This window comes from Centropristis striata, chromosome 19 (assembly GCF_030273125.1).
Source record: "Centropristis striata isolate RG_2023a ecotype Rhode Island chromosome 19, C.striata_1.0, whole genome shotgun sequence".
In the NCBI taxonomy this organism is placed as follows: Eukaryota; Metazoa; Chordata; class Actinopteri; order Perciformes; family Serranidae; genus Centropristis; species Centropristis striata.
The window spans coordinates 4,854,606-4,866,370 of record NC_081535.1 but is presented as its reverse complement, the minus strand read 5'-3'; the positions used below and the strand labels follow the sequence as shown (position 1 = coordinate 4,866,370).

The 11,765-nt window shown below is 36.9% G+C and overlaps 1 pseudogene; it reads right to left on the bottom strand.

The window, feature by feature from the left end:
- Window positions 1–9,721: 9,721 nt before the first annotated feature.
- On the bottom strand, window positions 9,722–10,148 carry LOC131992401 (claudin-22-like; annotated as a pseudogene).
- Between the last annotated feature and the right edge of the window lie 1,617 nt (window positions 10,149–11,765).

Here is an 11,765-nt window from a genome sequence, read left to right as displayed (position 1 = left end):
AAGGAGAACCTTCTTCAGGCTAGATACAAGTGGTATAAGGTGAGGCAATGAACAAAGGGCGGAGGGTGGCACCAACTCATAAAACAAACAAACTAAAACAATCTTCCTAACTCGATTTTCCCCAAAACTATCTTTCTATTTAAACACAACAAACAAAGGAACTCTGGCTGACTACGCTTACTCTTACTCTATACAAACAAAAATGTAGCAATGCAACCACCCATAAACTAGTGAGACTAACAAAGGTAATAATCGGAGTGTGATGTGAATAAATGTGAAAAAGAAAAACTAAACCCGATGCCCAATAAACAGTCAAAGATAACAATACGAGTGCCTCAATTTCTAGCACCCACACAAGGTTTTCAAATACCTTACAATCAAGTCAAGAGACACACTTTACACAAGCCATACAAAGACAAAGGTACCCCAAGGACGTAACATATTCCCATTTAATATTTAGGGAATATCTAAAGATAGCGAGATGAAAGTGAGATGTGTGTGATACTTATTGTGTTCTAATGTGCAATCCCAACTGCTTCCATTTTCTACGTTTCGCAAACCGTTTTCTGCATAAACAGCTGTTTAAATCACACAAATATTCCACTTTATGTGTGATTGAACTTATTTATCATATGCTAATCAATCAATCAAGGGTTCTGGTCTGTGAGCTTCACTCTGCAGCCGTCTGTCAGCAGGAGCTGAGTGGACAGATAGAGGGAGAGGGAGCGCATTGACAGTGTTTGTCTAGCTGGCGGGGATATCTGTCGATTTAATTGCAAGTATAACTAGTCATGAAGCATGCATGGAGATCATCATCTAATATTACTGTAATACTGTAACTTAAGGCAGGGTCTGTTTCATACGGTGGTGTCAATTTTACATGTTGTGTTCAGGTCCCTGTGGAAAAATATGCAGTTGCGTAATTATGAAATCCTGGAGGGCCTGATTAATAGCTTCTATATGATTACAGTATAATGGTACTGCACATGTATAGTATATTCTCGCCCTTTACACTCAAAAATGGCGACCACTCTGAGTCTAAAGCAGGGGTGGGCAATTAATTTTCGCAAGGGGCCACATGACCAATAACACAAAGGTTGCAGGGGCCGGACCAAAACTCTGAACTAAATTCTGCTCAATATTAAATAAATCGCTTTATAAAATACAGTAAATTATCTGGTTTTGAGCTGCTACTGATATTGGCCATATTTGTTGTCTTAACTGTAGTAAAAGTGCTTGTTAGCTCAAGTGCTAATGCTAATGTTTGTTATTGTTTTCCACCTCGTAGCTCTTAGGGTGGATTCACAAGGTGACCAAGGAATGTCTTATTTTTATTTTCATGGAGCTATGATTTTAAATAAATCTAGTGAACTATCAGTTAAACAGTTGACCGACACTCAGCCAGGAATGCTACTAAACATACATTCAAACCACAAAAACATATAAAATATAGAGCATGTATGTTATGCGGTAAACCAGTAATTTATTAACTTTATGCAAAATACAATACGTGTTTTTGTAACTCAGTGTATTTAGTGGAACGCGTTTCTTTGCAGGTGGGTATGCATGCAGGCAGATATACGAAAACCACCTTCAAAATAAAAAGAATGTGGTTGTATTGATTTTTAATTTCTGGTCTAAAGCATGCAGGATCTCACACTACATTCCATACTGTCAGTAAATGGAGTGCACTTATATAGCGCTTTTATCCAAAGCACTACACACTGCGCTCATTCACCTGTTCACACATTCATACTGGTGGCAGAGGCTACCCTAAACGGTGCCACCTGCCACCATTGGGAATTCATTCACACACCGATGAACGCAGCAATAGGAGCAATTTGGGGTTCTGTATCTTGCTCAAGGATACTTCGACATGTAGGCTGCCATGGCCGGGGATCGAACCACCAACCATCCGATCAGTAGGCGACAAATCTGCCAACTGAGCCACAGTGTGTCAGTGTGAAAGCACTTCATGCACTAAAATATATATCCTTTAATTAACCAGGTAAAAAGTCTCGTTGAGATTAAAGAAATCTCTTTTCCAAGAGAAACCTGGCCGAGAAAGCAGCATAAAAAGTGACAAGTTAGAACATTTAAACACAGTTGACATAAACAATTAAATACAATTAAATACAAATATAGCCATCGCAACAACACAACAAAAAACAGGAAGTGTAGGCACAGAAGTACGCAAATTGAGATAATGCCTGTGTTTAGCCCTGAAATGCTCCACATAGAAGATCTTGATTGACACTGTGTTCAAAGTCTATTTTTTCACTGCTGTTTCAACACTTTTGAAAAGAATTCCATGGTGATACTTTTTTAATTACACTCCCTGCATTCCCCCACTTATCTTCAAGATTGGCTTGCTTGATTTAAAATATAGGGATGGTTCACTGCTTTACACAAAAACACATTTTTGTTGACTTTGACATCATGATGGCACCTTTTTAGGTGTTTTTGCTAAGCTATAGACTACAGATTGTGTGTATTTAATCTTTAACCCTCTATGGTACACATTATGATGCCAGTTAGGAAAAAAATGTTTTGTCTTAAAATAGGCTAAATAAGCATAATCTGGAAAAAATGTATAATTATTCTTCTTCTTTTTTTTTAAGCGTGTGTGTAACATGTGTAATCTTTTACACATGTTTATTAAATAAACATGTGTAAAAGATTCAGTAGCTTCAACAGGTTGCAATACATAACATTTTAAATTTAAAAACATTATAAAAGGAACTTTTTTAACCAGTTTCTTATCTGAATTTTGCTGGCAACATTGTACCACTGAACCAACGATTGAAATGAATGAATAGTCTAAGTGTATGAAACTATCAAAAATGAAGGTTTACTCACCTATCAGTAGGAATTAGTTTTTTTCCAGATGGAAAAGGGTCAGGAAATTACAATTTGAGTGATTTTTTGTGGTGCAAAATGGCAAAGCTGTTTCCTTTGGAAAAGTCTGCGAAATAGGGTTTCAATATGGCCTCTTGGAGGTCATGTGACAAATTAAAGCATTGCTATTGGTTCCCTATATTCTTCCCTCTTTTTTAAAGTATCGCATGTTAGAAAAATTGCATGAGGAAACCTTGAAAATTGATAATCTGTCACCAACAGAAAAAACCTCTCCATTTTTCTGCGCAGTTCGTTGATGGGGAAATGAAGAGCTGGAGACGTCCAAGTTCTCAGTTTAACTAAAGTTTTATTACAATACGTCAAAAAATGTGCACTTTACAGAGAATCTCCTGGTTCAAAAACTCATGTCCCTGAATACAAGCAGACGTGTTTCAGTTCGTGAAGTCTGAACCACGACTCTCTCCCTGAACCCATTAAAATACTAACATTTGTTTACAAAACATGCTGGTCGATTTCCTCCAGGAAGTCCCGCCCTCTTGATCGCTGATTCGCCAGTTTTAATTAATACAACGGCACGTCAATGCCACCTGGTTGCTTGCTGCCCCGGACAAGGCCATCCTGCCCTGGCCTCTTCTCCAGAACATTCAACCAAAACATTCTGTCTTGTTATGTATAACAAAGATAGTATGTCTACAGAGTCAAAGAATTTTCACTGTCTCACATAGATTCTAAAAGTCTAAAAAATATGAAACAGACAATGAAATATATGTAGTCAACGTTTCTAAACCAAAATGAACACACAAACATAATCATTGTATCAAAATCATATTGTCTAACTTAATATAAATGCATAGAGAAAGATATTACACTCAAGGTTTGACCTTTGACCTGCGTCACTCACAGAGACAGAGAACAGAGACAGACAACAGAGGAGCAGAAATCAAGCATAAAATCATTTACCAATATAGAAAATAATCAATTATTTTAACACGCATCCCTCAAAAAGATGCATTGTAGAAAACTGACAGGCCAAAAATGGGAATGTTTCCTGAGGGCAACACCGTACCATAGAGGGTTAAGCCCTTATTTATCTCTCCAACTGCAACCACAGTGGATGTAGTTTTTCATCACCATAAAAGAAAATGACTGACTTACAGATTTCCCATACTAATTGTTGCTCTCGCTCTCATTCCACTTCCTTTTCATCATCTAATTTGCTGCTGTGCCGCCCTTCTCCTGATCTGTGTCCATCTGCCTCCCTCTCCGTGTCCCACCCTCTCACTTTACCACAAAAGTGTTTCATTCTCTCTGCCCTGCTGTTTTTGTTGTTTCCCTTTTTTATAGCTGTTTCAGCCTGACACCTCAAGGCTCTCTTGCTGTTGCATCTCGGGAGTGTTAAGTAAAGTTTGATAACACGAGGAATCACATGCTCTCTCCTTTTTCAAGTCCAACAGATGGCTTCCAGGACTCCTTCAATGCAGACGAATGCAAAACAGGAAAATCTTTTATTTGGTACTTAAAACAGTGTTGCTGCACTTTAAAAAAAAATTGAATTCAATGCTTTTTAAGACCCTGACAGACAGAATGTTATAATGCCCTTTCCACTGCAAAACAAGTGCACATTATGTTTTAAATTAACTCTACATATCATTAAGGATTTTTTCTGGATATTTGTACACTGAAAAAAATTGGAGTGACATTTACTAAAAAAGGTAGGCACATTTTTCCACACAGAAAGTGTTTGTAATCTTTACTCCGACTGTTTCTAAGTAATATTTATTTAATAGAACCACTTATTATTTTATGAAAATACACAAGTGGAGATGTTGTGGAAGCAAAGAGGCGAATCACTATCACATATTCTGGTGTTGCCCTGTTGTGACCCCATTTTGGTTGAGCGTACATCAAATTCTAGAGACTGTGTTTTCAACAAAAATAACTTTTTGTTTCAATTTGTTATATTTAGTGGATCTAGAGGAACTGGAGGAATAAAGATAAATATTTACTTAGAATATTATTGGTGGCCTGTAAGAAATCAATAACAAAGAAATGGCTGAAGAGGGAGGCACCTAGTACAGATGAATGGATTAATATTGTGTACAACATCTTTGTAATGGAAATAATTACTTTCAATTTAAGAACACAAAAAGAGGTATTTATTGAAAATTGGCAAAAATGGATTACATATGTCTCTACCATAAAACCGGATTTCAGGTAATCTCAGATTGGACGATCAGAATACTTTTATTTCTTTGTACCTTTCCCCTTTTTATTTTATTTTATTTTATTTATTCATTTATTTTTGGGTGTTTTCCAATCCCGTTTTGTACACTTTTACTTTTTTTTCTTTGATATTTTCTGTATTTGTCTATAGGTCTTCATGTTGATTGTTTGTTTGTTCATTTCAAAAACCAATAAAAAGTAAATTACAAAAAAAGAAAATACACAAGTAAACGGCAGATTCACTGATGTCCCTCAATTACATTTTACTTGGAAATATCAACTAATAAAGCCAATGAACTGGTTTAGTGAATATTACTTGGAACGAATGATTCAATTTACATACAGAACTGAGGACACATAATAACAAACAATCACTAAGTAATGCACTACATGAACAACTGCTATTTCAAAGTAAAAGCACTGAATTCGTATTTCTTTGTAGAATTTATATAGATTATTGAAATAATAATTACAGGGCCAAAAAATCTTTTTTTTCAGTGTATTGTGTTGTTTGTATTTCCATAAAAACAGTTTGATGTAAAATCTTAAAGAAATCAAAGTTATGGCAGATGCTAAGAACTGTGTCCAACTGTTACATTCTACATTTTATACAACTTTGGAAAATGTTTAACAATTTTCCAAAGCAGCAGGGTAGCTGTCATTACTTTTTTCCGACCAACGCAGCCACTATTTTCATGCCCAGTGCCCACACTATAAGAAACACTTGTGTGGTGGGTATTTTGGTCTTAAAATGAGACATGTTCAGGTGTATTGTTGGCGCATTGCTGTCATGAGGCAGGAGAAAACAAACTGAAAAAACAAACTGAAAAAAAAAAACTGGTCTAAAGTCAATGGCGCAGTATTTCTGGCTATATAAAGGCAGCAAATGGTTCAAAACACAGGTACACTTTGTTTGTTAAACACTATTGTAATGGGGATTGCAGTTTTCAGGTTATAAAACATCACATTCTGATTATTGGAGATAAGTTATGTGTGGGTGAAATAATACATCATTAATAAGGAAAATACTATTAAAATACAAATACAGCAGAAAGCAGGAAAGAGCTGCAGCACTGATGTTGTGTATATTTATGAGTTAAAGTAACAGCAGTGTAACTTTATTCATTAATTCAGAAGCGACGCCCTTTGAAATACTCATTGAAATACTTGGAAATTGAAAATTTCATCCCAAAATTTTTATTGTGGGATATTACAATATTTAATACTTTTTTTGTTGTTTTTGTTTTGTTTTTGATCAATTGAGTTATTATTACTATTATTATTATTAGGGACCGAGCACTGAAAGAGTGAAATTTACGGTGAAATTTACATATTCTAGTGGTCCCGGGAATGGCCGTGGCAAAATGACTCAACAGCGCCCCCTGGAAAGTTAAGAAAATGAAGCGCCCCGCACAGGAATGTCGTACAGACATGAAATTTGGTACATACGTGTATCTTGGGAAGACACACCAAAATGTAACAAGAACCCATACCCTAAAACGTACAGGAAGTCGGCTATTTTTAATAGAAGATGGCGTTTCCTGCAGTTTTTTGCCATTTACACGTTGCATACTTTAACGAACTCGTCCTACCGATTTTATTATTATTTCTTTTATTATTATTATTATTATTATTATACTGATTGGTCAGATGCCATGATGTCATTATCTGTGTTATAGTCTGATCTTCACTGATAGAAGTGAAGAAATGAGAGCCGGGGGGGGCCCTGTATTCGATGCCCGCAAAGTTACCAAATATGGTTCTGTGCTCGATAAAGGGTAAAGTTTAGTTCTTTCTATTCATTAAACCACTCAGACATCAGGGACTGAGAGAGCGGGAGTGAAACGTCCATGTGGGTGCAGCTCAAATGTTAATGTTGGATGGATAGTTTCTCATGGGTTCAGATAAAGTTGGAGCTGATCCACACATCCTCCTTCTATTATACACAGATAAATGCAGCAGCAGTTCAATGGGTTATTAGCTCATTTGCTCATATGTAGTCAAATGGAGTTTTTTAAATGGGATCAAGGATTGGAAGACGATTGAGAGAGAAGAGTTCGGCAAACTGGACAGCACCTGGCTTTTAAACAGAATGGGATATGACACAATGATTGAATTCATGTTACAACCAAAACACAAGCCAAGAGGTTAACCCTCTGGGGTTTATGATCGTGGCGTCCTGATCAGATCATGTGACGTTTAACAAAAAAACTAGATCACATGGAGCGCTGCTATCAACTTCACTCCAAAGTACAGACTTGAAACTTTCTCCCAGTTTTTGTTTGGCATTCCTAGCTCATGTAAAACTAAAGATATGATAGTTTTAATTTGATAGTACAGAAATATTTGAGCGTTGGTGTAGCTCTCTGTGTCATTTCGCACAGTTTGTTTTGAAGAGTTGCAGCTAACAAGGAAAAAAGCCTATAAATATACATGTTTTTATTGGATTTTTTTTGTATAGTTTTATTATATTTACATTTTTACCTTTTTATATGTTCATATTTGCATCCTATGTTTACATTTTCAAGTTCCAAAACAGTTCATTGAGCATATTTGTGGTTTTTATTGTAGTAAATAGTATACATTTTCAACTTGGATTTCATGATTTTTGGGCTCAATATGTTGATAAAGTAGGTTAAAGTGAGAAAATAATAACTGTCAGATCATATAGGTGAAGAAAAAATGGATACCAAATATGGGTATAGTAAACATTTTTTAGGTGGTACATGATGGGAAAAATCAAAAGTATTCAAAAACGGCCAAAATAGGCTCAGACCCCAGAGGGTCAGTTAGCCGCTAGCGTCAGTTAGCCGCTAGCGTCAGTTAGCCGCTAGCTTTCGCTAATGACCGAATTTCACCGCTTTCCAGCATTTCACAACAAAGAAATAAGAGTTAGCAGAACTATTGTCCCTTGTTGTGAACCCCAACTTAAAGATATAAGTAACAACAACTCACAAACTTGTTTTTGAGCAGACAACTGGCTTCCTTTGTTGTACTAACTTACATTATTGCCCTAAATGTCAATAATTTTTATTTCCAAGTTTTACCAACTTAAATCACAGTTTTAGGCCAAAAAATACAAGTTGGCTTTTTTGCAGTGTAGTCAAATTATCTTCATTCCTCAATAATTTTAAGTTAAGACTGAAAGCTTACCTGTTAAATCTAAGTTGTCATTGGATCATTATCTCTGATACATGCTCATACACTCAAATACAATTATCTCCTTTATACACACCCATGTTTTTATTTCTGACTTTTTTGTGTGTGTGTGCTATAAAATGACACTTGTATTGGTTTCTTTTTTGTTGTTATTTGTTGTTGCTTTCTCTCATTGTTGTTGATTTAATTTTTGTATATTTCTTGGAGAGGTGCTTTTTATAAGCCCATGTAGGGTTTTTTAACCTCTCCCTTACTTACTTTTTTTTTTTAAACACATGTTTATTGATTTTTGATTCATAATGTACATGTATACAAGGCATATATAAACATACACTGTGAACAATGATAATAGTTACCGAAAGAAATACAAAAAACAGGAGAAGATTACAGATCAATATAAATTCTCCCGCACTTACTATTCTTGTTTCACTTCTGTGTTTTGTAATTGTCTTTTCTTATGGTGCAAATAAAAAAAACATCTCTCCAGCCAACCCCCAATAAATCCATTCATCAAAGCATTTCTCTGAAGCTCTTTCATTTGTCTCCTCACCTCTTAAAGCATCCTCCAACCTAATCATCCCTCCATCTTTTAATCACTCTTGACTTCCACGTTTCAAAGCATTCTTTCCCATACCATCAAATAACTGGTTTCGCTTCAACAAAATCTCCATCGGCGTGTTAAAACTGAATCATTTAAACAATAAAATCCACCCTCAACAAACCACATCTGTCTGGAACATGTTATTCCTCCTTGACTTTACAAGGTCCAAATATGGCCTCAATTACTAAAAGACAACTGGATCTCATCTGTTGGTGATGTTTTCTTGCTTCTCTGTGTGTTTCTTTATTTATGCGCTTGTTAGTGTACCGCGTGTCCTTTACTGCTGATTTCATCTGCTCTGATCTCGTGTTTTATTGCAGCAGAAGGAGGACAAAATGTCCATGTTGCTGCTGCTGCTGCTCGCTGCTCCATGCGCACACGTTTTGGCATGTCTGGGTTGCCAGGTCAGTCTATTAACCCTTTATCGGGCGAAGAACTATATTTGGTAACTTCAGTGGATATTAAATGAGGTCCCCATGTCTCTCTGTTTGGTCGTAGAACCACGTGGATTTCTTCCAGCTAATCAGCAAAGATCAGGCTACGTTACAGATGGTGACACCATGACATCTGACCAATCAGTATGATAATAATAGAAAAATATTCACGTCGTACAAACAGAGTTATTCTTCAATGACTTTGCAAATTTACTAGATTAAAGTGGCAAATCTACAAGAATAAAAGTCGCAGATTTAAGAGATTTTTTGCACAGATTTGCCACTTTAAAAGTCGTAGATTTCCTCCCAAAAATGCTCGTCTAAACGAGGAATAAAAAGTGAAGACGCGACGCCACTTTTGCGTCTTCTGTTCAGACCGTCCTCATGTGAACGGGGCCTAAACTAACACAATTAAACAAGTTGGGAGTACATTTGGAAACAGACTTCAGACGTACTCATATCTGGTCCTGATGGGGGGGGGGCTGTCTCGGCTGCACCCTCCCCAGAGGAATGGAGACAGGTGTGTGACAGTTTTCCATCTGCAGACACAAACAGGATGTCACCAGCAGCGTTCCCGCCACCAGGTGAAGGATACCCGCCGTCCAGCCACAGAACAGAGCGTCCCCAAACTCCCAGCGTGGCACCACCTCTGGCACCGACTCGTCGGAGAAGCGTACGACCGCGAGGTGGGCGATGAAAGAGACGGGGACGAGGCCCAGGACCCCGGCAATGATGCACAGCAGCCCCCCCACTATCTTCAGCACACTCTTGCACCGGAAGTCCACCCGCTGGTCTTTGCAGCTGTTGACCACATGCATGCCAGGGATGGCCAGCAGCAGTCCTAGCAGTCCTGTAGCCAGCGTAGCGCACATGAGCCCAGGGAGCCGTGGTGATCCAGCTGCTGCTGGACGCCAAAGGCAACATAATGAGTTTATTGTAAAAACCAGAACAAAGGCGACCTCTCATTGGTCCAAAATCAACATGTCAGATAAAATAACTAATATTATTACCTAATTTATGGGGGAAATTATTAGAAACTTATTTTCCAAAAATAAATCAAGCAGGTGTAAGTTTCATGTGACTTTTATTTTTATTCAGAAGCATTTTATATACAATCATCTGCTGCATATATTCACAGCTATAACCTGATTCAAAGCAGACTAATCAATAAAAAAACAATAATAATCATTCCTGTCTGATTGAACTTGAAGTGATTTTTAACACATCAGCAGCTTCTTTCCTCAGTAAAAACACAATTTATCTTTTATTTGAAACACATGGATCATTTAGTCTACATTTGAAGATTAATCACGTTTTATAATAAATAATTGACGCCTAAAACTTCCTGTAAAACCTCTGGGCGATTTTAAAATAACCCCCCAAAACCTGAAGTTTTTCTGGAAATTCAACACAAGTGTCAACGCTTCTACTAAATAATAGATTTTCAGCCTCTGTAGCAGATAGAAATGAAATTCAAAAAGTATTTGAGAGCTTATACAAATACTACAAAAGGACGTATCCGCTTTCCAGGCTTCAATGGGTTAAAGAAAAACACTTGACGACCAAATAGACAGACAAATCCAAATGGTAGAACAACACTGAGAGACAACACTATGTGTCTCTTTTTGTTTTGCAGGTTGGTGTGTCATTGTTTCTGTGCAACTAAGGTTCAACGTCCTGTAATTTCCTGTTATGAAAATAGTTTGATAAGGAAATCCCAATTGTGCTCTTATATCAGAGCTGTTCATATCTAATCAAGCTAATCAAGCTAATCTGCTCTAATCAAGCAGAAGTTTCCTGTAAAGAGACTGTGACTGTTGGTCAGATTTCTGTGTGTTTATCAAAACACGTTTGATGCATATTTAAACCACTATATGTCTGATATTTTATTTTATAGTTGAAGGCTGTAGGATCACCAATGTAAGGAACAGGTCCATCACCAAAGTCCAAGGTTGGTGCCATGTACCTGGAATTAGAGTATGCTGGAGCTGCATATCAAAGCAACAACAGGCAGAGAAATAAGCCATTAACTCAGCAGTCTGAGGTGCCCAAGTTATTTTTTTTTTTTTTAAACAAGCAGTCCGACTAATAGTACATTTTCTGGATATTGTGCAGGTCCCAAATCCTGATTTTTCTTGATTTTCTTGCATTCTGAGGAAGGAGGTGGTCTAGGAATAGGGCGGGAAATCTCTATATGATGATAATCGTGACAGTGTCATCGATAAAATAAACATTGCTTGGTTAAAAGGATAGATCAGATTTTTTAAAGATATCTAATGGAGATATCCATTAGCAACATCTACAGAAATTAATTTGGAAGATGTGTGTTTCTATATAAACATGGCAACTCTAGGGAGATTTAAAAATTCAAATCATCAAACAGGAAACATCAGGCAGGTCTGGCTAGTGAGTTTTTCCTTTTGGGTGTGGGGACTTTCCCGCAAGATATTGCTTTGTGGACAAATAGGTGTTTGATATACTAGTATCTA